This window comes from Haemaphysalis longicornis, unplaced genomic scaffold (genome assembly GCF_048455015.1).
Source record: "Haemaphysalis longicornis isolate Haplotype H1 unplaced genomic scaffold, Haemaphysalis longicornis Haplotype H1 scaffold_2, whole genome shotgun sequence".
NCBI classification, from domain to species: Eukaryota; Metazoa; Arthropoda; class Arachnida; order Ixodida; family Ixodidae; genus Haemaphysalis; species Haemaphysalis longicornis.
In genome coordinates this window covers 190389861-190417564 of record NW_027526295.1, presented here as the reverse complement: position 1 = coordinate 190417564, position 27704 = coordinate 190389861, and the positions used below count along the sequence as shown (strand labels likewise).

Sequence of the window (27704 nt, the reverse complement as noted above, 5' to 3'; positions counted from 1 at the left end):
TGCAATTTCATACAATTTATTCTCATTCCCTATAGAAACAACACTTCAGGAAGAGCAGCAACGTCACGTGGTGTACTTTGAAAGCCACTAGGAATAGCAGACTGTACCCGCAGCACATGTGCGCTGCGGTGGCTTTGAGGAGATCTGTCACAAACTCGGCCGCGGGAAAAACAGTTTCAGACACTTGTTTGCTTAATCCCTTCCTGAACATCAGTTTGTGGCCCCATCGTGGTTTCTTTCAAAGAGCAAAAAGGACAGTGCAGTTTTTTTTTTTTTTTTTTTTTTTTTCACACCACCACCTCGACTCCTTCATGGAGAGCACACTCCCCCGCACTTTCAACCTCCTTTTATCTAAAGAAAAATATGGATGCACGTACATACATTCTCTCTTATCATCATTACCTAGGCTCTAGTAGAGGACAATGACACTGGCTTTGACATCACGGCCAAAAATGTGATTCCTAGAAGACGAGGAGGGAGTAGCTGCTTGGGGGCACTTGGGCAGCAAGCATGAAACAGCAAGCCTGGATGGTAGAGATAGGGACAAAAGAGCTGTTGCCTTTTTTTTCTTTTTTTTTACATACACCACTCTTTGTACTGTACCAAGCTGGTAGCAAGAAACCTCACAGAGCACAAGCGATTGCGTTGCTCTGTCAAGGGAGCGAGAAAAAAACCTCGCGACATGACGAATCATCCCCATGCTTTCTGCTTTATCTTAACCCTGCACAACCAATAAGCCTTACTTGTTCATCCCTCTCTTCCTCTGCCCGTTTCACTTACCCAGACGCAAACACAGCTGTAGAAGCAGCTACTACGCATGCTTTGTCCGTTCTAGCCCCCCTAAATCTTTTATTGTGATGAAGCTGCAGGCGATCATGATCCCATCACTGGAGGGCTATAAAGTGAGTCTAAGTTGAGGGCTGAACTTGATGGGTGGTTTCTTTTAAAGGTTATGAACTGCGCAAAGTTCTCCGATCAATAATCTTGACAACAATGTTTTCTTGCACTTGCAGGCAAGCTATGCAAGTAAAGCCAATGCCTGCCTCCTCAGCCGCAGTTGCACGAGAGGTGCAAAGTAAGCCCCTTCTGATCCACACCAAAGGGACTTTGCAAGACAAGCTGTGGCTAGAGGATATTATCTGGACTGTTCTGAGTGATGAGCTTGGTTCCAAAGTGCCAGGAATTGAAGTAGGAACCAAAAAAAAAAAAAAAAAAAGAAAAAAAAAAACACCTCTTGGCTTGCACATGCATGCGAATGCCCATGAATTTCGACACTACATCTCTCCACGAGTTTTCAGTGCTCCGACTGCTCGTTAGTACCACGCATTGTACTTCAAACAGCAAAATAAACTGCCAAATTGCGAAACAAACATTTCCTGCTTGAGAAGTGATGTAAGGACCATAGCACGATGCTCTCTTGCTGTTTTCCATCCCAGCACCAACTGAACTGAGCGACTATCTAACGGTCTACAAATGCCAGAAGGGTGACAAGGTTTTCTTGCCTTTTTTTTTTTTGTTCCCGTCAGTGCGGCACTAACAGGCTATTTAAACCAGAGCGCTTTTGTTTCCCGTATGGGTGTGTGCTAGAACACCAAAATTGTGATTTTCAGGCACCCAGACTTGCGTTCATTCCTCTTGCAACCAACATGAATTCACGCTTTCTTACAATACCACAAGTGGGACTCCTTGCTCTCTACTTCCCTGGGGGTGTCGTTCGTCAAGAGAGGACATCAAGGTTGCTGGTGGTGTCTTTGGAGAAGAAAGAAAAGCACAGAGTGCCCAGTGGGTGACAGAAGAAAAGTTTAGGTAGACACGCAGGGTTTGTACTTGAAAAATACTGGGGCGAGTTAGACGAGTCCGTCTTTGTCACTTTCTTCTTGTTCTGTTGAGTCGCTACACGCCTGTTGCACAGACCGAACGCTAGGGACGACTCGAGAGGTTGTTGCGAGACAAGGACAACAGGATGGCATCAATAGTAAAGGCTGCTGGAGTTCACAAAGGCACGCGCAACGTGCTTTTATCAGCCTCCACAGACGAGGAAGAGGAGGAGCAGGGATTGGTGTGTGTTTGTGAAAGCACAGGTGTCGATGACCTTTGACGGGGGAAACCTGGCAGCTGCCAAGATGCAAGACAGAAATCAGTTGACAACAGCAAAGCTGACCCACTACCCCACAGGGTCTTCACAGGGTCTTTGCTGGAATGCTCTCACACAGAACACGCCACCGGTGATGGGCACACAAGTCTACCAGAAATGCTGAGCCTGCCGCTCCTTCCGCTCATTACTTGCCTTTTCTTACATTTGTCTTTTTTTTTCTGCCCAATTCCACTCAGCACAATCTTTACAAAAATGCATGTGGAGAAAATATTTAGGTGAATGTTGGAAGGATTTTCGAGCCACATCTACCACACGAAAGAACATTTTACTCAGTGGGATTTCAAGGTGAATAGCAATGACAACAAAAAAGCAATGTTTAGAGCAACGTTCCGCAGAGTCTGGAAAGAGCAATGCACTTATGAGGTGCCGTTGCACAGAAAACGAAAAGCTTCTCGCGGCGTCCATGCAAGACCTTTCTTTTCTCTAGAGGATAAGTGCCCCCCAAAAAACACACCTTTGAAAGGGGGGAAATGAAAAGAGCAGCGCTACCATGCCGAGATCCATCAAGGATGCACCACGTGCAAATCACAAGCCTCCAAACTAGCCCCTGACATCAAGATCCACCATCAATAGGCTCCAAGAGCAAACAGCACAGCAGTTCAAGTCACACAATTGCACCATTTCAGCATCATCACCATACAATAAGAGGGGAAAGAAAATCAAAGCAAATGCAACTATGCTGTTTGACTGAACAGCACCAAAAGACATTTGACCGCCTCTGAACTTCTCCCCCACGAGACAAACGAAGAATGCAAGCACACGTAGAGCAAAAAAAAAAAGGGCAACGAAGTACCAACATCACAGATTTCCTTGTCGAGTATGCACATCACATTTTTGTGCCGGCCTTGAGCGAGAAAGAAAGGCAGCACTCAGTAGCAAAACAGCTTGGGTAAAGGGGGAGCGGCCACAAAGAAAAGCACTTGCAAAAAAAATCAGGCTCTCCATTCTCGTTTTCTTTTTCGCAATGACACAAATCAGGCACGCAAACTTGCACAACGTTTCCAAAAGCAACAAAAGCAACCAACTTCTGTCAAAAGCACTTTACGTTGGTCCCTGAGGGCTTCCCCTTAACATTTCTCGCATCAGGCCATTCTGCGCAACTCCTGTCAGCTCACCTCAGCCTTCTTTCCTCGCGATGACGCGTAGTGCATCGCAACGCAGCACTTCCCTCAAGATTTACACGGAAACCCACGGCATATCCCTTTTCGCGCTAGCTTCCAAAGTCAGTTAAACAAAATTAAGGGGCGGCATTTCGGCCAAGCCACCGCAAAGCACTTGCAACCAAACCATGCCTGCACGGACGACGTGTGATGAAAGTAAAGCACGCGCACGGCTGAGAATGCTTCCGCAACAGGTTCCGACATTCGCCGCGCATTCGCGCTGCATTAGCAGACAAGGAGGTAATAAAACAAGAGGCAACCGCACAAGTCTCGCACAGCTCTCCTGGGCACCCGCAGAACAACACGCGGGAAACCCTGCGCAAGGAACGCAACGCCATTAAAAAAATACCCGCCAACTATTTTTAACAGCTTCTAGTGCACTTAACCATCAGCGAGTGTTGTACTCTCCGTTGACCAACTCCCTTTCACTGTCAAAAAAGTACGCTAACCACAATTCGCCCAGGCTCAGTACCCTGGTAATAGACATCACCAAGAGAACGAAGTTCTTGAGACTCGGGCAGCATTCTCGCCATTTCGATTGGGGGACCAGGTTTGCAAAGACGCTCTAGGTCAAAAGCGGGTTCTCTCTACGCAAAAATATACAACCGGTGGCAACCCACTGTTGCGTATCATGTGCCGAGCCCCGTCCCCACCTCCGTGTCCAACACTGAACGCCTTCTGCGCCGTCATCCGACTAAGCTCATTTGAGACACAAGTGTGGGTGTCACAGGCAGAGAAATATGACAGACACGGTACCCCTGGTTGCAGACTATTGCAACAAATGCAAAACACAAATGACTCCAGAAAACATTCACAATTAGAGGGGCACACAAAATAGGGAGAAGAAAAAAAACGAAGAGAGAAAAGCACTCGACCTGGCGAGGTCTCGACGAAAAATATACAGTGAAAAAGAAAAAAAAATAGACATCTCACAGTTGGTGTAGTATACATTGTATGTATATAATATAATATATATATATGTATATATATTTATAATATGTATATAACGTTCAATATTTACACGCAAGAAAAGAAGAAGACCCACCTTCTTCTGCCTTTCTTTTTTTCAGGTACATGTTTTGTTTTGTATTTTTTTGTAATTTTTTTTCACCCCTCTACCACTTTTGCTCCCCCCCAAAAAAACACTCTCAGCTTCTGAAACATACAATCTTGCAATGACACTCGCGTCGTCAAGCATTCAGAGTCAAATCTAGTTGGTGACTCCGTTCACACACTACATTACTGGATAGTGAGAGCAAACACACACACACAAAGGCACCTGCTAAGTGCCGCAGTTCAAAATTATAATGACTACGTGAGAAACGTTCATGCACCGCGAGAAAGGCAGCAGTGGGGAGTAGCAACACAAACTACTTTTTTCCCGGAAACGTCAATGATCAGCGCATGACGTAAATTGGACAAATCTTGAAAAGAATACTTAGTGACACCACCTGGCTCACCTAACTATAGGTAGGACCACTCTAAGGATCGCAGAATGCCAGGACATTCACACTTTCATCATATATATTACAAAGGTAAGTAGCAAAAGCACGTAGCTTTTGGTGCCTAGAGCTTTGCGCTAGCCTTGGCGGGACAGCGTTCCATCAGAAAGTGAGGGTGACAAAGACTGCGTCCTTTAGGCATCCAGTGAAACATCCTGCGCAGCCACAGAGTGACCTTGACCTAAAGGGTGTGAAAATTTGATATTTCTCCCAATTACTTGACCACATTGCCCTAGCATCCCACAACGACGTCAAAAGTTCAGCGAATGAGTACTGCTGCTGCGAATTACAGAACGTGACCTCGCTAATTTGGTGGATCAGTGCAGACTCACTGCTAATGCCATTGAATGCTGGGGAAGTGACCACAGACACAAGATAACCCCTGCCAACGCTTAAAACGCAAAGTTTTTGTACTGACGGTGATTCGACATCCTTCCCAACTTTCTTTCCGGAGACAACCACCCGTCGTGTTTTCTGCATGTGAAACATCCCAGTCACTCGAGTGACTGCAGCTAAATGGTTGAAAACACGTTGCCAATCTGACGTGCAAGATACGTTCACTGCTGCTGCTCCCTGGTGCGTGAAAGTTGCTCACTTATTAGCGCGACTCTCACGCATCTAATTTTTTTGTTTTCGACTGTACACACTGCCGCCCTTCGAAGCGGACAAAGGAACCTGTATGCAAAACACTGCAGTCCAGCTAATGACAGGCAGGCTGGAATGTCAGTCTGTCGTAATGCCCGTGACACAACAAACCAAACGAAACAAGGCAAGCTTACACGCTAAACATGAGATTCCAAAACATGTTAGTCAAAAAGAGAAAATGAAAACAAGAATCAACACTCGGGGGGGGAACTGCGTCCATGTGGGCTCAGACTCACTAAATGGCACACGCTGCACCAAAGGGCGTCAGCTCTAAGCAGCAGCTGCCTGACACAGCATCTTGAAACCCTGCGTTCGTAGCGTTAGCATCACCACTATTATTACTATCATAATTACTATTGTAATAAGCAGTCAGTGACAAAAGGCAAGAACCAAAAAGCAATGCTAGGAAAATCATGCTATTGGCGTAGCCAACAAGGACAGACACTAATGTAACACGTGCATTCGCGAACAATTTTTTTTTTTAGACTGGAAGGCCGTACGAAATACAAACTACGACTGAAGACAAATACGTATGTGTGTGCGTATGATATGATCATTTTAAGTGTGAAGCAAAAATATTGAGGTTAAACTGTACCACAAGTGCAAGAGGGCATCCACCAGAAGAAACTGCTTTCAATCAAATGAAGTGACAAGTGCATGCATGATGGTGGATGTTGCAAGTGCAATTAAATTCTTCAGCCGTTATACTGGCTTATTTATTACGCGTTTCTTAATTCTTACGGGGTGATAGGGTGCGCTAGCACCCTTCCTTGATCGATCTGTACGGGCGTACATAGAAGGCCAAAGATTAAAGGGCGGATAGGATAGGATGTCTCCTAACTCCTGGCTCACTTCCACTGTACTTGGGGCAGCATTACTGAGGGCACAATTATTTGGTTTACTAACCGACAAGGAAGGCTAAAACAAATGGACTGTGCAAAAGCATCAGATATGCTTAGGATGCAAACGAAAGATACATAACCCAAATAAAAGGAGCTCTTAAACAAAGCACTTGAAATTCCTCTTTTCAGTCTTTTTCTTTTTCTCTTGTCTCTTTGAAGCACTGCCGCACACCCTTTTGCAGGATTAACATACGAGGTTCTTTGGCTATGCTCACACAAGGGAAGAAAAAAAAATGTTTATGAAGAGTTGGGGGGGGAAAAAAAAAAAGCCCTGGTTCAAATACAGCAGTCCATAAAAAAAATACTTCATTGTACATGTGTCCGAGCAATAAGAATGCACAAATATAAAAAGAAAGAAGTAACACAAACTCCTAGAAGCCAGCACCTGTGCATTGAAACAGCCTCTACCGAAGGTGACTTACATAAGGGGCATTGTGATAAAGCTGACAAATACGAAAAAGAGGTCAGACTAGAAACAACATAAACAGTGTGCTCTTTTCGTTTACAATTTCTGAGAAAAATAAAAGTCACGTCTACATTGCTCTGTGAAGGGAAGGAATCACGCGTCTTATATGCAACAAGTGCTGAGCACACCTGTCTGAGATTAGCAACAGACACGCCGCTTTAAAAAAATAATGTTAGTACACTAGAAATTTCAGAAATGACAGTCTTGAGGGGAAAAAATAAAAAACTGAACAGTGGCTTTGAAACGTCACTGATGCTCTACTATGTGGCCCCCCTTGCAAGGGTCCGAAAATGCCGGAGGAAACCATAGCTACGTCGGTTTAATAAGAAGCAGACTTTAGGAGTATGAAAAAACACCAGGCCAAGTTCCAAAGTGAATGTAGCTAAAAACAACTTTACCCGAGCACAGAAAGGGGCAATGCCACAATGGGCTCCAGCATCGTCGCTCTAGCTAGGTCTGGTGTGCCATTCTGTTCACAGCAACCACTGAGCAGACTGCCACGTCGACACGATGCCACCTTTTTCTCCGAGGCCTTTCACACTGAAAGTGGCATCTTGCTCAAGTGCCACACAAATGCAAATGCAGGCAAGGTCATGCACGTGGGCGAAGGCAGGCTGCGGAATGGGGCTTCAAGGGGCCATGCAGGCAAAACATAAGTTTGGTTCATTCGAGAGATTGCTTCGTTTGAATCATACTGACAGCCCTTTTAACGCGCAATTCACTCAAATAAGCTATATAATTACGGGAAAAGGGTATGGCCACGCGACCCACTAGCTCATTTCCCGCAAGAGAACCTATGAGGTCATATGCGCCCAGCTGTGCGATTGGCTGAGGCCGGCAAAAGCAAACGCAAGTTAGGCAGGGTTTACAAGCTCGTCGAACGAGCTATTTGCGCCTAAATGCAATGCATATTCATTTTACAGCAGTAAAAATGTGGGGTAAACAGTGAAAGTTACGAAAATACACGTAAACATAGAAGTACCGATGCGCACTGCTGTTGGTACTGGGCACACTATGCGTGTTTTAAGCAGTCCGCTGCTTTGGAGTTCTCTTACACGACACTGGCCGATTGGTGTAAGCGAAGTTGCCTTACGTGACCCTGTTTGTTGCCAATACCACATGTTTCACGAAACGATTACTTTCTACAGTAACAAAAACAAGCCAGGCGCAAATACGGTCAAAAACAAAGCAACGACGGACAACGATCTGTGGCTCAGTATGGTAGCACTATCTGGAAGGACTGACAGTAAGCAAGGATGCAGAGCTTAATGATGCACTGGAAGTTCATTTGAATAACCGCCCCTATGACTTCATGGCAGATGTCATGAAAACACACTATTTGGCGGGAGAATCAAAATTTTAGCCTAAACTGATTAATTTCTTGCAGTTCGTGGTGGACAAGCGCTGGGGGGCACTAAAAATACGAGATCTTTCAAATAAAACAAACTTTTCTTTTGCCTGCACGGCTCCTTTAAAAGTGGCGGCAAAGTATTGTTTCTGCCACTAGAAGTCTCCAAAGTTTTTTTTTTGTCTATTTTTTTTCCCTTGCACAGACCAGTTCTGGAGAGCAAGGGAGAAAGGCAACAAGTCTTTGCTCTGCTCCCCAATGTACTTGGCAAATACACGGACACTTGGCCTACTATATTTTATGTAGGAGGGGTTTTGGACCACTGCTAGACACTGCCATGAAATTTCCACTTGCATGTCAGGAAGCAGGTCTTAGAACAGGCTACGTACCGACACGAGATAGGTTAAAATAAGGTTGGAGCACACAAGGCAAAGCCTAAATAGTACCAATCTCTTAATTACAAAAGGTTCACTACATGAAAGTGAACGTTTCGCATAGAAAATGACGTTTTCAAAACTAGGAATGCCTATGTTTCTGCAGACAGGCCCAAAACAAGAGCTACTTCCCACTGGCAAATGCCACAAAGCAAAAAAAAAAAAAAAAAAAAAAAAAAAGTCCCTGCAGGTTTAAAAAAAAAAGAAAAAAAAAAGAATGATATTCCTGAGAGAAAGAAGTGATAAGCACAATTTAACGAAAAAGTGGTCCATGAGCACCGTCTTTCACGGACTTTTGCAGCGGGGCAGTTTAAACTGGGTAGCAGCTTCTTAGTTACAAAAAGTCCATGGGATAGCAAGAATTGCCATGTGTTCAAAGGCATAAACGCTCTACAAGAAACGATAACAGTCAAGGAGCTTGTTCCCATGTTTTGGACACGAGTGAATGAACAGAAAGAGTGAAACAATGCTGCCCTAACTAAGGGCAAACATGCCTTCTTAATTAAGCCAAAAATTGCATAACCAGCAAAAGAGAGCCTAGCGAATTTCAAAGTACCTGAAAATAAAAGAAAGTTTTAATAACAACAAAGTTTTCAAAAGATTTTTTTGGTGTACAAACAGAAAAAAAAAAGTGGGCGAACCAAGTAACGATGCTTTACAGATTATTCCTTGTTCAACTTCCGCTTCTGCAAAAGTTTAGAAAGCTCTCCACTTTCTACAGTAGCCATTTTATGACCCAATTACGAAACCCAATCGTAGTGAATGCAGCATCCTTGAGTAGCCATGCCCCAATGATGAGCCATGGCTTCCCGAATCAGGGACACTGCACAACACTACGGGCGCGCACTTAAAAAAAATGGACACACAGCTTGAAATTCTCGCTGTCTCCGAAATTTCTGCTTCTCATGTTGCAATGCTCATAAACTGCAATAATTTTCGTAGTAGACCCACCACAGTGGCTCAGTGGCTATGGCGATGTGCTATTGATGCAAGTTCAATCCCGGTCGTGGCGGTCATTTCCCTGGTGGAGGCGAAAACAACAAAACCAACGCGTCATGACTTCAGGACCTGTTAAAGATCACCAGGCGGTCGAAACTAACCTGGAGACCTCCACTACAGCTTGCCTCATAGCCAAGGTGTAGCATTGGTGTGTAAAGCCCAAACAATCTGAATTTTGAGAGGTTTTCCTAGATCCCAATGCAACTGCTCCCATTATCTTTGTATTAGATTAGCTACACCTCATCTCACTGAAACTCTACAATGCCGTCAAAGCTGCGGCATTTGGCAGCCTGTCACAAAACTGGCTATGCCTTCTGCTACCAACACCTCATTGGGCTTGCTATCTTTGTCGATTAATCGTGGCGTTTAACACGGCGATGCTACACTTGGGCTATGAGGGGTGCCGTAGTGGAGGTCTCCAGATTCATTCCGTCCACCTGGGGAGCATTAACGTGCTGAAATCTCGAGACGTGGGCACTTTCGCTTCTCGCCTCCGTCATAACAGCAGCCACTGCAGCTGGAATCGAACCCACGTCCTTGGACTCAGCAGCACAACGCAATAGCTTGTATTCACTGGCGAAGCGCGCATGCAGGCAACCATGTGAGTGCGCCGTCACTGGTTATGTTGGGCTCCGCGGGATGGCGGTACTTGTCCGTGCTAAGCCCAGGATTTGTGTTGGACACTCCAAACTCTACCCCACTGAACGCAAAGTAATGCCTCGACTCCAGTGTGAGTGCGATTAACAACATCTTTGTTGACACCACCATTGAGAATCAGGTTGAATTGGAGCAAACGACGCACGCCACTGTTTTTTTTTTTTTCTTTGGCGTTCGAGCGCAGTGGCACAAGCCGCGCCATGTCCGTGACCGTTTCCAGTGTTGCCAAGCGAAGATATTGACAGCTAAACTTTTCAATGGATACCACCTATAGACACTGAGCAACTGTGGTGGTTAGGGGGCTTTGTATGTCACCTTCTTTCTCACAGAAGCTTTTCGTAATTTTCTTCAAAAAAGCACGAAAGAGGTGAAATGAGAAAGGTGTTTAGAGCTAAATTAAAAAAAAAAAAACTGTCCACCATTGAAAGGCTCCAGGAAATTCTTATAAATTTGGTGGCTTTATACTGCAACAAATAGAGTATAGACTGTAATAGAATGGAACAAATGGAAGACTGCGAGTGAGTAGACTAGAACAAGGAAGTTGCAGCCCACCTTCGAAAACACTTTTCGCAATTCAATGCCATCGTGAAACCAAATTTTTTTTCACTTTTGCTGCATAGTGCCTACTATGTGTTCAAAAACAAATATCAACTGAAAGTTTTTGGTGTTTTTGAACTTATCAGCATCCACAAAATTGACAAACAAATTACAACAACAAAAAAAAAACGATGTACATTGCTTTCGTTAAACAAAAAAGTAGAAAAGCCTCATTAATTGAGAGTGTGGCGACAAAAAAAAGAAATGAAATGGAAGCAATTACCATTAGGGACAGCTCTTTTTTTTTGTTTTTTAATTTAAACTCAGCCTTAAAAGACCAAGCAACTATATGTATCAAAAAATAATGCAGCCTGTCCACTGCACGAAAATCCCACCTTGAAACAGTTCAAACCGACACGAATACGAAAAGATAAAACACACTACATCGCATATTCTTCACGTGTCTGTGTTGGTTTGAACTGTATTTTAACATGTACGAAACCCGCTACCAACTAGCCCACTTGTCGATTCTTCTACTGTACATTAAAATCCCAGCCTGCAGACCAAAACCCGTTTCAAACATTTGGAGAACGTTATCAAACAAGCGGGAACATCACCAGCAAAACTGGCAAATAGCTTTTCTGGCCACAAACAAAAGGATGATTAGGAACTACGCTTACTGCTACTAACTTCACAAGCAGCTTGGCTTCTAAACTGTTTACCCCATCAGCGGTGCTTTACCACTCCAAGTTTCAGTTCTGGCACAATTTAATACTAAACTGTGTCTAGCGAAATATTGTTTCCCAGCCTTTCATGCTTTTCCTTGTGTGCTCCCTTTCAGTCTATTTACTTTTCAACTGACTGATGCAATGGCCGTGACACTGACAGTGAACCAGCTCTTTTGTGCAAAAATGACAACAGCACCGGCAAAATACCAAGAAAAAAAAGGGTAAGCCGAGCTTGACAATGGAGAGAAAAAAACAAGTGCCTTGATCCAAATTCATCGCTACCTGTTTGCTTTCCACAAGAAAGAAAGAAGCACACTGAAGCCACAAAAACTACATTTAGGGTTTGGAGCAGTGCTGCAGTAACCTAAGCAAGCAGACTGATTGCACCACACCAGAACACAGTTGGGTTGGTGTTGCAGCTGAAAATCCATAGAACCAATAGGAAGCAGATGTGTTGGAGGGGCCATTCAGCTCTGCACACAGCTTCACCAAATGAAGCTCGCAGCAAGAAAGAAAACTGAAGATGCCCAGTGCAATGCTTGGAAAAGCTACAAAGCACGCTGCCTCCACAGCACAAAACACGCACTATCCCACCTGTCGAAAGGAGGGCACTTCCGGCACCCTAAACACTGCCGCTCACCTAAGATCAAATTCAGCAGCTGCAGCTCCCTACAACACGAGCGCCTCGTAATGTAGCTGCCATTATAGCACCAAGGAGGGGAGTGGGGAAGGAGCACCAAGCCGCAACACAAAACGCAGCCTCATCCTCACATTGCCAGTATCCTGCCGCAAACAAACATCACTGCAGCTTCAAAATTATGCTGCCCTTAAAGTGTTCACTCATTTCGCCACTTTCTAGCCCCTCTGCCACATTACTTCACCCGTGGCGGAAGGTGGTCAGTAAATCCCCAGGTGCGCGCAAATAAGAAAAAAAGTGAGGAAGAAAACGAAAGTTGACGTCTCCCTTTGTACAACGGTGGCAACAAAACGCTTCCTCTGTTGTTCCCCCGGAAAAAGGAGAGGGAAGAGGGGAAAGGGAGAAAGCTCGAGTGTGCCTAGGGGAAACCGGGCTACAGCAGGCATGAGAACGTTCCATTCCCCATTCACACAGCATCAAGCAATTCCTGCAGCTCTGCGCTGCCAACCAAACACCCCACCTTGCGTTCCTACGAGCACCCGTTTTACTTTCCCACAGCCGTGACACAGTGGGCTGGCAAACGAAAGGAAAAAGAAGGGTTTGGTGTCACAACAGCAGGATGGGGCCGAGGGAAACCTAGCCTCCCCCGTCCGGAGGAGTGCAGCAGCAGTGGTGGGCGGAAGAGGAGGAGGGAGAGGAGGGAGGATGGGGGATCACTGCAGCCTCTCGTTGAGCAGGAAAGGGTCGACGATGCGGTCCCGATGGACCCCCTGGAAAGGGTTGCGCACCAGCGGGCAGAAGGCCGAGCTCTGGCTGGGCCGCAACACAAACTGGCTGCTGGGCTTGAGCACTTCGCCGCCCGGGCCGTCGCCCCCGGCCATCAGGCTGCTCGGGGGCTTGCTGCAAGCACAGAAAAAAAGAGAGCAGGCTGATCACCAGTGGCTGCAACACGGCGGCCCGGAACAAAAACATTCGGTTGCAGCACTTTCACTGAAACGTTTCGTGGATTGTAGGACGATGCCTTAAGCTGCCTTTTTAACCTTGTCCGTGTGCCTGCTTCGGCCTCTTTCGCTGTTTGTTCAGAAACAGTGGAACCCCGCTGATATGTCCCCCGGTCTTCTGACGACCCGTTTCTTACGACGGATCACCGCGGTACCGGAAAACTGCCCATAGAAACAATGCATTAAAAGCCCCGATGATACAATGCTCAGACACACGCAGTCCACTTCATACGATGGACCCTGGCAAAGATAAACCGGCATTTTTTCCAACTTTTACGCCGCTTCGCAGCCTCTCAGCCTTTCGTTATTTGTAACCCCCGTTTGACGCTGTTTGATCTGCAAAGGTCCGCATACGGGCCAGACCACTTGCGGAACAGATGCAAGCAAGCAGGCAGGTAATGACGGAAAGGAGTTAACCTTTGACGGCCCCATGCGGCAGCAGAACGCCAACGTGCCAACCGCGACAAGTCAAAGTCCAGGTGGCCGGCATACCGCAAATTTGAGAGGGAGAGAGATAACATGAATTTGAAGCTCATACTGAGCTGATGGATGCAAAAACAGATACGACACAGCCCCCGGCAATGACCGAACGCCCGCTTTCTTCACCTGCTCGATTCAAGTTTCTTCCTTTCACGACGTTCTCTCCCTCCATCTCTCCTCTCTGCTTATCAGTGTCCTTCAATGCCACGTAATTGCTCCACTCCTTTTTATGCCGCCTTTTTTTCTATCACCGCATTGTACCACCGTTCGTTTCGCCTGGCCTTGCCACTTTCACATTGTTGCCTTTTCTCCTCTCATTTGCTTGACCTTGCGGCCATATTTTGCGTGCGCGCAAGGCGCAAGGCTGGCGGGCTACAAATAACGGCACATCCGTGACAGTGAAAGGGTTAAAGGATTTTACCATATAAGCAGCGTTATCGCTTACGAAGCCCATTATGTCCTCGAATTCACCCGCCGCGGTGGCTGAGTAGCTAAGGCGTTGCGCTGCTGAGCACGAGGTCGCGGGTTCGATTCCCGCCCGCGGCAGCCGCTTTTCTGATGGAGGCGAAAAGCAAAAACGCCCGTGTGTGCGAGATTTCGGCGCACGTTAAAGAGCCCCAGGTGGTCAAAATTAATCCATAGCCCTCCACTACAACGCGCCTCATCGCCTACGTTGCGTCGGCGCATCAAACCCTACAATCAATCAATCACGTCCTCGAATCCAATTCTGTACGTCGTCAGCGCTTTCTTTACATTGCGGCCTATCACGGCCAAGTTCACTTCACCCACGAATTTGACTTCTACCAGTGCTAGTTGCGTCGAGGCACTCACACTTTTGGCCGACTGGACGAACAGTAAATTTCCAACCGATTTCAATTAGACACTGGTTGTTTCGTTCGTAATCACAGACACAGTGGCACCTCGAAACATCACTTCCAAAGCTGTCTCGTGCTTCTCAAACAACTCAGGAAGTTGTCGATGGAGCACGTCAGATCCAGGCAGCGACCCTCCATTCCGTCTGTAGAATGTCTCCAGCTTCTAATTGCCTGCCTTCTCCACGGGAATATTCGCTGATATCAACGCATCCAGTATATTGAGCACAATGCCATGTCTCACTTCACCGGCAGTAGATTTTGCCTACTCGCCGTTCCTGAACTTCCAACACCATGCTCTGACGGTTGTTTGCCTCTTTTTCGCTTGGGAGAGTCTGTGTTCCTACAATGACGGTTGTTCTCGATGTGCTCGTCAATAGTTCACTTGCAGCGACAGTCAACTGCTCTCGTGCGATTTCCACAGAAAAGGACTCCTCCATCTTCGTAGAAGCTGGCATGCTTGCATTCTCAAGCGCATTCTTTGGCTGTCTGTCTGCTTAAATGTGATCTCGAAAGAGCCATCTTGACATCACCTTGGAAAACGAAGCCAACATAGCCGGTCATGAACAATGCAAAAGGAAAGATGGCACCTATCCTTGTTGCGCGTTGGATGGATAGTTGACTACGGCTATGGCCAGCTGCGGCTAAGCCCTTTGATTTGGGTGGCAGCTGTGCCACCTAGGCACTTTTACTAATTGATAAAGTTAGAATTTGCGGCTAAGCCCTTTGATTTGGGTGGCCGATGTGCCACCTAGGCACTTTTACTAATTGATAAAGTTAGAATATTCACATATAAATTTAAATTTCTGCAACAGTAAAAAATTACGGGAAATTAATAGGAACCTTTTGCCATTGCCATCCCTAATAGAAAAATACTACTTTTCCGCCACAATTTTTACCGTTTTTTTATATTTCCACACGGAAAAAAAACGTTAATTCTGCAATTTTTCATGAAATCCCAGACAGCTAGCGCCTCTACTCATGGTGTTGACGAGGCGAGGGCATTTGTGGGCAGTGTGGAGAATGTACTCACACAGAGCGTAGGGCGCCCCTTCCTTCGTCGATAATCTTGACCTTCTCACAACCGTCGGGGGGCTCCCTGGTGAGGAACTTGTTGATTTGTGGGCTGGTTCCCAGCTTGCTCGTGTGGCCGCTCACTTCCAAGTCTGGGGAGGCACTTTTATCACATTCTGCGACAGGAACAGAAAAAGGGCATTCAAAAAAGAATTAAAGCCGTTTTACTCAATGTGAAAGCTGTCGGAAGTGCGGAGAAGCGATTCGCCATAACAGGCTCTGGCGCCATTATCCACTCACTGCTACCACCCAATGCAATTCAAATTTAATGCCTTCGCTGTGCTCGCGTGCCCCCTGCCTGAAACTGCGCCAGCGGGAGTTCTGCTCTTTTTGTGCTCGCTTTTCCTCCCGCACGTGCCGGCATCGCACTGACACTTTTTTCGATCACTATCTTAAAAACCAACCTAAAGAGCGTTCCTAACTAAATGAGCGCAGGCGCTGCCTCTAATGTGCTACATTTTGCACATTTTGCCTCTAATGTGCCTACAGTTTTCTTTGTGCTAAACATCTGGGAAGATGTATGACATTCGCCAGCGGGTCACGAGTTTCGAAAGCTTATGGCTAAGTAAACCACTTGGCTTTCGAATCCTTTGGGTTACGCCGCAATGACAGCTGCTACGACAGAACATCGTGTGGCTCTACATGGGTCCAGCGAGCGAGCTACGACGACAAGGCAAGCCCCTAAAGTACTTTGCATTATAATTTATACGCACAAACCGGCATGCCAGTGACTAACATTGCCTAATATCGCAGTCCCAGTAGGGCCTCAGCAGTGATGAGCTTGCAAATGCTCTTTTTGGCAGCCTAGAGTGTAGTAAGGTAGTAAGGAAGCAATATAAAGTGGAACCCCAATAATATAACTTTCAAGGGACCGAGCGAGAGCATCGTATGATAAGGGTACGGGCAAGTGCTGCCCTAGCAGGCGGTCTCAAGCGACAGGTGGGCTAAAAACTTATTTAAATTACTATATTTAGCGCGAACCACTAACTGAAATCTCAAGTGTCTAAGAAAGAAATGCCTATTTTGTGCAGTGGATACCGTACTGAAAGGTTCAACATTGTAATAACAGACATCCACAGGACTGCATAAACAACTTGAGTTTGCAGACTCTTACCCTAAAGCTTCCCAATTTTGTATCCTTGTTTAACGGGCTATTTCTAATTTGCTACAGTTCAGTGAAGCTTTGTACAAGCCTTTTTCGAACATTTTCTGAAGATGCCTCCAGGGGGTTTTAAGGGGGACACACTGGTCTTAGAAACGTTTTTTTTTTTTTGCTTTCCAACGAATTTTGGTGAAACTTCATGGGGCTGTTCAGTTTTTTTAGCTGATTTCAAATGTCTAATTAGCTTTGACGTGACGTAATTACTTTCCGAGTAAATTAAAAATCTTCCTTGCTTTTTTTGAGAACAATCAGGAAAAAACTATTCAACAAAAAATTATCAGCAAGGCATAAATAGATACCAGAAGTGGTGGGGAATTAAATATGGGAAGCAGTTTTTTTTTTTTTTGCAATCCCATACAAGTTCACATAAATTTTAACTTCTAGATTTGAAGTACTCCTGGTAACCAATTAAAAATAATGCTAATTAAACAACCACTGAAACACAAATGCAAAATCTGCTTCCCTTATTAATGGTTTAAACATTCAGCTTCATAGTGCAAAAGAAATGATCTTCATAGCTGCACTACATGCTGGGATGTACCTCTCGAGAATTTCCTATCACTGCAATACCACTCGTGGCGAAGTGGGAAATTGTTGAAAAATTGTCATTTCTTTGTTGAAATTGGGCCTCTATGGCTTTTATAAGTACCTGGTACAGTTCCAAGTATGGAATTTTTGGAGTAAAAACTCTGAAATCAAGAAAACATGATACCTAAAAAAGCGCTTTTTTCGGCAATTTTTTGGTCCCAATGACCCATGTGCCTCCTCAAGTAAATCTAAAGAGCAGCCAAAGGCACCGCTCACCTAGGCTGTCAGGCCGCGAAGAGCCGTGGCGGGAGGAGCTGTCCAAGAAGCCGTTGCTTCCGTCACTGCCGCTGGGGGTCTGGGTGTCGACACTGCAGCAGGTCGAGTGGAAGAGCTCCGCAATGGGCGCTCGGTGACCTTCGGGCGTGGGGCCCATCACCTGCAGAAAAGGAAGGGGGCCCTCTTTAGTGCAGAGCACTTTAGGGGCTCACCTTTTAATAGTAGCTCGCTCACTGGACCCAAGTATAGAGCCACACGGCATTCCGTTGTCGTGGCGTTACCCAGAGGCTTCGAAAGCCAAGCAGTTTATATAGTCATAAGCATTTGAAACTTGTGAACCGCTGGCACTTGTCATACATCTCCCCGTTGTTTAGTGCAAAGAAAACTGCAGGTACATTTCAGGCAAAATATGCGTAATTAACCAGCAGCACCCGCGTTCATCTAGTTAGAAACGCTCGTTGGGTTGGTTTTTACGATACAAAGCGAAAAAAAGTGGCAGTGCAACGCTGGCATGCGTGGGGAAAAAAGCAAGCACAAAAAAAAAAAAAAAAAAAAAAAAAAAAAAAAAAGAGAAACCTCCCGCTGGCGCAGTTTCAGGCAGGGGGTGCGCGAGCACTGCAAAGGCGGGACATTTGAAATGCATTGGGTGGTAGCGGTGAGTGGATAACAGCGCTACAGCCCATTATGGGGAATCACTGCTCTGCACTTCCGACAGCTTTGACTTTGAGTGGAACAGCTTTAATTTTGTGTAACCTGGGGGTGCACTCCAACCGCCTGCACCTCCCTTCCACATCCCTCACTCACAGAACAGAAGACACATTTAGCATCTACCGTGCGAAGAACAAGCAACAAGTCCCACCTCGCAAGTCACTGCAACCTGGCAAACAGTGAAGTGTGCGGGATGAACCTGCCAATAACCCCACTGATCACTCACTTGCAGAGTAAGAAGATATGATTGGAATGTGGTTGCTACTGCCGTGTTCACTCCGAGTACAACCAGTCGCCCTTCGTGTTTGCCCACCAACTCCTGAAGCAACTTTCTTTAAGTATTAGCAAACCGTGTTTGACATTAAGTCTTGGATTACCAGCTGCTACAGCTAAATCCACGGGTTAAAAGCTCTGAGTGGACAGTTTCTGCTGCTTTTCACACATTCTTAAATTCAAAAGAGCGGGGAATGCTGTAATTTAAGGAACATACTCTCACTTATTACATGTCAGTGTTTGAAACACTAATAGTGGCAATGTAAATCTTCAGGAACCATGCCAGAGTTAGAAGACTTGCTTTGGCCGACTGCGAACAGTGCCTACAGCTTTCTTCCTTGGCTACACTAAACCTGAAGAATGCATAGAGCTAACACATACCATGGTGCACAGGGAGTGCAGTTTGATAAACCTATGTCAAGGAAGTTTCTGTCACAGTAACAAAATGCACCATAAAATGTGCTACCATGCACAAAGAGGGTGAACGTATCCAGTACAAGCAAATGCAAGTTTACAAGGTGCTTAAAACAGTCATTAGTGGCACTGTACAATTTGAAAGCTCATTCTCGGGTTCTTCAGGCAGGGGGTGAGTGAGGTGCGATCGCTTACCCTCTCCAGTTCTGCTTCGTTCTCTGTACCAGCACCGGAGATGCCCTTCAATACTAGCCGCTCGATTTCCTGAAAATGGGAAATAAATGTGTCAGTTAAAACAACAAAGGCCCATGGGAGTGCTTAGTGCTAGTCGCATATCCACACTGTCACAAGAATGGTACGATTGCACAGATATAACGATGATACGTGCTTCATGGGAGAAACCCGAATACAGTATAAACTCGTGTAAGGGCCACAGTTTTTTATTATTTTTTTCCCCTCAAAACTCCGGCAGTAATTTCAGGGGGTGCGGCCCATTCACGAATAAATTTTTTTCCCCCGTTTAAAAATAGTCAGATTTTGGTTGCATGCACAGCATATCACTGTTTGTGTTTTGCCGAGCTGGAGGTCAACTGCTCCACTGCACTTGTGAACGCCGCGTATGCTGCGATGGTGCCTCAAAAAATGGAGAGAGAACTCATGGTGTGGCAGGACAGGCAAGGTGCCCTTATCTAGGGAGTTCACACGCTACCTAGGGAGATTGTGCGTGGCGGCTCAACGCGGCTATGTAGCTGGGCACTTTGAAAAGGCAAGTGCAGCGTGTTTTGCAACGTGTTTTGCAAAATTATTAGTCCGAAAAAAAGGGGCGCAGCCCATACACGGGTGCGGCCCTTACTCAAGATTATACGGTAAGTGTCAGCTCACAAATGCAGGCAAAGCATTTGCATGGCTGCTTCCCTAGTTCTTCAATCTTTTATGCCGTACAGTATCCTGCAGTTATTTTTACGAGCGCCCGCTTTTTTCTTCCTCTTCATGGTAAGGAGAATGAAATTAGGTGCTTGCCAATAACCTATGGCTTTGCAATATGAAAGCGCCATTGAAACTGCTCTATTTCCTCTATTTTTCTGGGCTTGAGAAACAAAACACTACTGGCCGTATGCTCAAATTTGATCGGCCTGATGGCCAATGCAAAGCATGGTTTTACAGCTGCTATGTAGGATACCATCACTGTTTTCACACTAAGAACTTCCCATGGGCAATGCATTCTGCCCAGCTTGTCAGATGTGCATCATTTACCCTGCACTCTCACCCGTGTGTTTACTTTTGTTCTTCACACCAAAAATGCACCTGAACCATGAGGCGACACTGAAATGCAGCTTATGGTTCAATTTAGGCTCCTTGAATGCAGTGGCTGGAGTGAGGCGTGCATATGCGAAAAATCGCACGAGTTAATGAAAAATGAGGATGCAAGGGGGTGCTGCAGATGTTAGTGCCAGTCGACATTATTACGGATTACATCACCATCATTATCATCGTGCCTACTGCAAGATGAAGACCTCGCCCATAGACATCAGGCCACATCTATCGTGAATCCACCCAGTCCACTTTTTATTGTAAAATTTTCTTAAGTTCATTCGTGTATCGAATCCTTGGTCTTCCCAATTTTGTTTACAGTCCATTGGTGGCCCCTAAAATCTTTATCCGATCATCAGCTCTTTTATCAAGCATTGAACAAGCCCAGTCTGTGGGTACATGCAACTTTGCAGACGTATGCCACAGCGCAGTGGCATTACAGTCCCACAATCGTTACAGACACGACGATCAAGGCCTTAATGCATGAGGGGAGGGTGAGAGACGGCAGAGAGACCTGGTTGAGCCCCTCGACGCTGTTGCGCATGCGTGGGGCCCCTCCCCCGGGGGGCGTCGTCCTCCTGGGCTGCTGGATGGGGATGGCCACCGAGGGGGACGGGGGAGGGGAGAGGGGGGCGGCAGCCAGCCCACCCAGCTGGTGGTCACCCTGCACGGGGCTCCACCGGGGGGACGTCCGGCCACCCTGTTGCTGGGCCGTCCGCTGCAGCCGCTGACGGATGTACTGCACAACGGTTGAGGGAGGGAACAACACTCGTGGCTGCAGACTACCGAGCAACAGTACTTCCACCCTACACAGCGAGCAGTCCATCCACTTTGTAGTTTGCCAAAGTAATAACCTCCCTGGGAAAGAGCAGTTCTGCACTGCTCCTGAAATGAAGCAACTCGTAGTGCAAAAATTACAATCTACACATGAACTCACAGTGCAAATATTACTATCTACACATGATCAAGATGAGAAAGCGGGCAACGGTCTAATTAGTGTCGCATGATGGCGGCATTGGGAGCAGTTTAGTTGATTTTACCCAACCGGCCAAACCGCTTCCGCTCACTGACTAGCCAGAGTCACTGTAATTATTAATAATGACTCTGGCTAGTCAGTGAGCGGAAGCGGTTTGGCCAGTTGGGTAAAATCAAGACAGACTGATCCGTTTCTAGTTGCGAAACGACACCAGCAGGGATTGCTGTAGTGGATGGGAGCAGTCTGTCTTGATTTTTACCCAACCGGCCAAACCGCTTCCTCTCACTGACTAGCCAGAGTCATTATTAATAATTACAGTGACTCTGGCTAGTCAGTGAGCGGAAGCGGTTTAGCCGGTTGGGTAAAAATCAAGACAGACTGCTCCCATCGCCGCCATTATGCGACCCTATTAGACCGTTGCCAGGAAAGCGCATGCTTCTGATATGTACGCAACACTGACATGCGGCGCACCACCCCACAGTAAAAAAAGGCCAAACAACATAGTCTGGGGGGCAGTAGAAAGCAGACTGCGTATGTGACTGACAGACAAGTTAGTTGGTAGTTTCCACTCCAGATCCTAGTTGTGTCCATTATAATTAACTTCCTTCATTACACATTCATGAATGCTTTGCAGATAAACCTCACTTTTTCTGAATTCCCAGCAACTAAGCAACTAAGCCTTCCCAAGTGTGATGACAAGTGCTTTTTACACGTTAGATATGTGGCCAGGAAGTGAGCATGGGAACCAAAGTCCATCATCTACATTCCCTGGACACTGGCCCTTCAGCCATTTAGACCCTATTTTCTGGCCATGTAAGAGTGCTCAACACCAGCTGACAGTGTCAGGCTCACCTTCATTTCTAGGGAGTCACCCGGTGGCAGGGTGGCCTTCTTCTGGACAAACTTGATCCTCTCCACCTCTTTCCAATCATCAGGCGTCTGCAAAAAAACAGCTGTTGATGCGATTCTCCTCCGATTTGATTTCGTCATTTTCAACCCTGCCAATTGCCTTAATTGTTTAACATACGACATACAACAACGTCTTCACAGCACCAAATATCCTCGGAGGCGCAGCTAGGCTTTTATTGCGGGATTGGTTTCTGGAGAACTAGGGAAAACATCCACTTTCTTATAGCTTCACATGTGGCACGTGCATGCATCAGCTTGCGAGTATTGTGGGATTTAGATCACAAACTCCCTAAATTCGTACAAGCCGAAAATCCCAAACCTGCAGAAGGCAGAAACTTGGTCCACATAAAACTTCAGCACGACAAGATGAGGCATGTGACTGCTTTCAGTGCACAAACACTAGGAGTGTTGGCCGCAAGAAACCTGCGTGCACACGCCAAAGCTGTTGCACGGTGCACAGCGCTTGCGTTTATGTATGTGTTCAGCCTCCACATGAGCAAAGGCATGAGAGAAGGAAGAGGTGCTGCACCAATACAGGGGCAAGGGCGTTAGGTGCAGAAACATTAAAGCAAGATCCATTCGGGCCCACCTAGTGAAGCAAATTAACCAGATGGCGCGTACTTGTGCACCTGGAACAAATCCATACCACCCCATCCTATAACTTCTGTTCCAGCAATGCCAGACAACTCTTCTATCGAGGTAACAATACTTTCAGGGAGGGGAGTAGGAGTGAGATTAAACCTTTGGCATGTTTTGGTATTTAATGCCACTTGAAAGCGTCTGAAATGAAGGGAGATAATAACCTTTAAGCCCCCCAATTGCCCCACCCGAGCAGCATAAAAAAAAAATCACTGGGCTTGTCCCACTATCAACTGACATGTTACGTTAAGTTATTTGTTAGGTGTTTAATAGACCAACGTATTGGGGCAGTTTTGTTATGGCTGTGGCAGCAGTCACCTTCTCTCAAACATGTAGGATGCACGCAAGAGATTAACACGGTACCCAAGTATCGTTCAAACTGGAGAGTTGAAGAACCCCGACTCTGATGAACATGCAAGATAACAATTTGTGGGCCTCAGCACTTCCTCTGTTCCTAGACTAAAATACGCTTTGTGAACTTAGGCGGGAACCCTTGCACGGAGGGAGCAGAAGCTATAGAAATACTTGGCACTCAAAGGGTTAAGTACAGGATTGCCACAACTGCGCATCATTTGCCTCCATCCAGCTGCTTGCTCAGGCACACGCCACAGCGGTGCAGTTTCAGAACCAGAGCAGAATACCCGTACAGCAAGAACAGCTGCTCATACCGAGAATGAAACAGGAAAAAGCTGCAAGCAACGAGTTCTTATTCTCTAATGAAACATGCTCGAGCTGCAACTGCTGATATGTGCGAGTAGGTGTATAGTCTATAACTGTGTTAAAGATTACGAAATCACAAAGCTGAAGAGAAAAAATGGTGCAACTTGTACTAGTGGTGCAAGGCTGGAGAAACAGCAGAGCTGGCGGACTCTCTCCCTTCGTCGGACACCCGGCTGTTGCACCACACATGGATTTCCGAACTTGCCGCTGAAAGTTCTCCATGACTGGCAGTCCCGGGATCGTTTCCGTATGCAGCCCTTCACATCTCTCTCAGAGTGGAGCGCATTAGCCCACGCTAGAACCCGCAGCAACTGGCTTCGCAAACTCAGTCTCTGTAGCGCGAACGCACGTGAACTGGCAAGGAGAACAGCACATGAGAGATTACGCCACAAACACAATCGCATAGAAGTCAGTTGAAAAATGCGAGGGACCCAGGTTTGATTCCGACCACAGGAAGCGCCTTTTCCCCTAGTTCATCTTTCTTTTTCATGTGGCGGCAGTCCTTTAATTGTTTTCTGTTGGGCTTAATTTTGGGAGCCATGTTAGCACTTTTTCATTCTTTTATTATTTATTTCCAAGCCCCCCCCCCCCCCCCGAACCCATGTGTACATTTGCTTTCCCGTCTCGTAATGAGGCAGCCTGGGAAGGCGAGATGGAATGGTTTTTGCATACTATAGGCACCTAAGTTCATTGTTAGGTTGTTGTTCTATTCCCCCGCTTCAAAATTAACCCATAGTTGGCCTTTTTTCCTTGTAGGTGTTGCGCACTGCGTGCCAACACAACCTTTTTTTCTTTTCCAATTGGCTGCACGTGTTATTTTTCCCCGCCGCTGCTAACCCCATACACCTCAGGCCTTGGGGTGGCTTAGTGGTTAGGTTGCCGGTTTCATGGGGTAAAAGTCCCGGGTTCAATTTCTGGGACCTCCCTAATCACATTTTTTTTTTCTTGGGGCCTGCACTCCCAACACCTGCTTATGGGCTCCTTGCCTCCTCGTCACTTTCCCTGACACTTCTTGGCATAGCATTTTCACCCTCTCCACTTCGCCGACGATGATAGTTTCTTGGCAACACTCCACAGTGGAACTAAAAAGCTTAATAAGCTCGACTATTGAAGGATGATAAAAAAAAAAAAACTCCCCTTTTTGGGTCTGACTTATAGCTGTATGCTTACGTGTGACTTTACCGCAATACAGAGGAGCTTCAACCCTTTCAGCTTTTGTTGAGCAAGCGCACAGCAAAAGGTAGCGCATAAGCTGAAGCTGAAAATAGAGTACGTCCTCAGCAGTGGCCAGGTACTACACCGTAAACACCTGATCAGAATGATGTGCCTCCATTCTACATTCCGACAGACAAAACCACATTGTTCCTGGACGTCATCCCTCCCCCCCCCTCCTACCCCAAAAAAACTGCTCTCTAACCATCCTCCCTCCCCAAACCCTTTCCACCACAAGACATAAGCAGATAATTAGAGAAAAAAAAAAACATTGCAAGCAAACAAAGAATAAGCAGGTCACAGACAAGACCACAAAGTCACTGAAAGCATGTATCATTTGGCTTTCAAGAATATATCGTGAGAAGAGGCTAATTTATTGGTGGTTGGCAATTAACTCCCACAATGTTACCTGTAATATTGAGAATAATAAGAATTTGTACACAAAGCCAAAAAGAGCTGGTAAAAAGCTCGGGGCAGGTGGATCTTATCTTCGGTGGCAAGCCTTTCACAAGCTTTCGAAGCAAAGGAGATGGCTTTATGGGCCCTCTCTCTCACGTCTTCAAGTGACTGCATTATTCGCTTTCACAGCATCAGCTTCCCCCCCAAAAATGTAGAGGACACTGGTGCTTCGCCTTCAAGCGTCGAACGCTTATAGCACCATCGGGGGTTCCCATTCACACTGCATGAAAACTTTCTGAGCGGTGAATACTTTCCACTCCTGCTCACAAACCATCTGTTGGAGGAATGCCTTGAGAACCCCAGAGTATTAATTCACGAGCTTGGCAGGAGTAACTGCGTTGTGGGGGGAAAATTAACTTCCGGGTGTTCAGCCCTCCTATAGCTTGTATTCACTGGTGAGGCGCACATGCGGGCAACCATGTGAGTGTGTCGTCACTGGTTATGCGTGCTCCCGCCGGATAGCAGTACTTGTGCGGGCTAAGCACATGGTTTGTGTTGGATGTTCCAAACTCTAACCACTGAATGCAAAGTAATGCCTCGAGTCCAGTGTGAGTGCAATCAATAACATCTCCGTTGACACCACTGTTGAGAATAGGGTTGGAACGGAGCAGACGACGCACGCCAGTGTTTTTCTTTTTCTTCGGTGTGCGGGTGCAATGGCACAAGCCGCGCCCATGTCTGTGGCACATCGGCCACGTCCGTGGTCGTTTCCAGTGTTGCCAAGCGAAGAAGTTTGACACCTAAACTTTTCAGTGAATTCCACCTATACCGTGCCCCTCAACACCAAAGTCGCCAGCCTCGAGAACCATGACGTTGCCCCCAGGTATGCTATTGGAAGGAAGAACCTTGAAATTTCAGCTGGGGTGCCCAGGGTGGCACTACAGCATTTTTTCTCACAGCTGACGGCGCCTATGACGCCAGATTTTCTGCGGCACGGAGGCCTTACCGCTGCTCGTTAAAAAATAAATAGCACTGCATTTTTTTTTTGCTTTAGACTTTTTTTTTTTTTGCAGAGAAGGAGGAGGAGGAAGGGAGGCCTGCCTGTGTGGGCTCGGTCGACCATGTGGCCGGCCGCAGTAGCTGTGCAGGTCGCGCGGGCCACTGGGCCGTCAGGCAGATGGCGTCCAGGGAGGCTGTGCGCCGCATGAGCCTCCCAGCAGGCTCAGGGGCTTGCCCTTGCACTCAGCCGCTGCGGACGACAGGCACGTCGCCCCTGCACACCACCACAGGGAAGAAGAGGAGATAACACACATCAGGAAGGACGACCAGTTGCTTGCAACATCTCGCGTGCTCTCACAAGGCCGCTTCAAGAGGGGAAACCAGCATAGACATGTCAAAACACGACGCTTTTACATCGAAATTGTGTCGAAACGCACGCACTGGTTTCCTAATGTGATAACACAGCCCAGTGTACCCATGGCACTACAGCCCACTGTTCCATCATGGTGTCTTGATTTAATGTCCAACACCGGCTTAAATAGAAACAACATATATATCAACTCAGATATAGCCTTGCCCGGCTGCACACACATACCGCTTCCTCAAACTTGAAGAGCGTCCACACAAGAAGGCAAATTTGTATTTCTGTACTCGAAGATTTGTCAACACTAGAATACGTTTTCTTGCTAGCCATACAGCAACATCTCGGCAGATAGGATTTTTTTTTTAGTTACCATGCCTTGGAGGTTAATATTTGACTAACCCTTGTCCGTCACTTAAATTTATTCGTTAATCCACTGTCCACTTACTGATAACCATTTTGTTGGCTATATGGGAATAGTAATGGCCATTTTCTGGAGGCTTCATCCCTCAGTGAAGCAAGTTGCTCAAAAGTAAGGCCCCAGGCAAGCAATAGCCATATGGCATGAGCTGCATGTTGTGCAAGCATAATTACATCCTCCACACTCTTTCCTGTAGGTGCAATGTTATGGCTCATGGAAGTTTGTTAATACACTACTTCAGGGCTACTACAAAGTAAAATTGGGCCCATAAGAATAAACAAAGGTGACAGACACCATTGGCCATGCCACACTAAAATGGTAGAACACTGTACATCCAGCTTACAAGCAAGGTAAACACTTGCACACAGAGTGGCACAGCATAGTTACGTAGGGATGCTGGCAGATGGAAAAAGCACCAAGTTAGCGCTGAAAACAAGTTGTTGCACATGTACGATAAAGGATATTCATGCATAGCACAATACGTAGGTAACACCTGATCACAATTAAGCATTCTGAACAGCACTTCGTTGGCATTTTTACCGAAGGATAAAATGTGTGCCTGGCTTCGAGTGAAAAATTGGGGCATTCGTACACGATCTCGCCGTTGTCACCGCATCCCCCTTGATTGATTGGTTGATTGATTGATTGTGGGGTTTAACGCGCTGAAGCTACACCTGGACTATGAGGTGTGCCATAGTGGAAGGCTTTGGATTACTTTTGATCATCTGACGATCTTTAACATGCGCTGAAATGATCCCACGAACATGTTCGCTTCTCACCTTCACCAACCCCCGCAGCC

At 46.4% G+C, this 27704-nt stretch overlaps 1 pseudogene across 1 annotated transcript in view; it reads right to left on the bottom strand.

Moving 5' to 3' along the window:
- The window catches only part of LOC144168448 (protein FAM117B-like), a 128598-nt pseudogene continuing 100894 nt past the window's right edge, over positions 1-27704 (bottom strand). The window contains exons 3-9 of the transcript XR_013322182.1: positions 26222-26397; positions 22098-22184; positions 20784-21008; positions 19154-19222; positions 17564-17723; positions 15557-15713; positions 1-13070 (exon numbers count right to left, since the gene is read on the bottom strand). The product of XR_013322182.1 is annotated as a protein FAM117B-like (transcript). The remainder of the gene's footprint in view (positions 13071-15556; positions 15714-17563; positions 17724-19153; positions 19223-20783; positions 21009-22097; positions 22185-26221; positions 26398-27704) is intronic.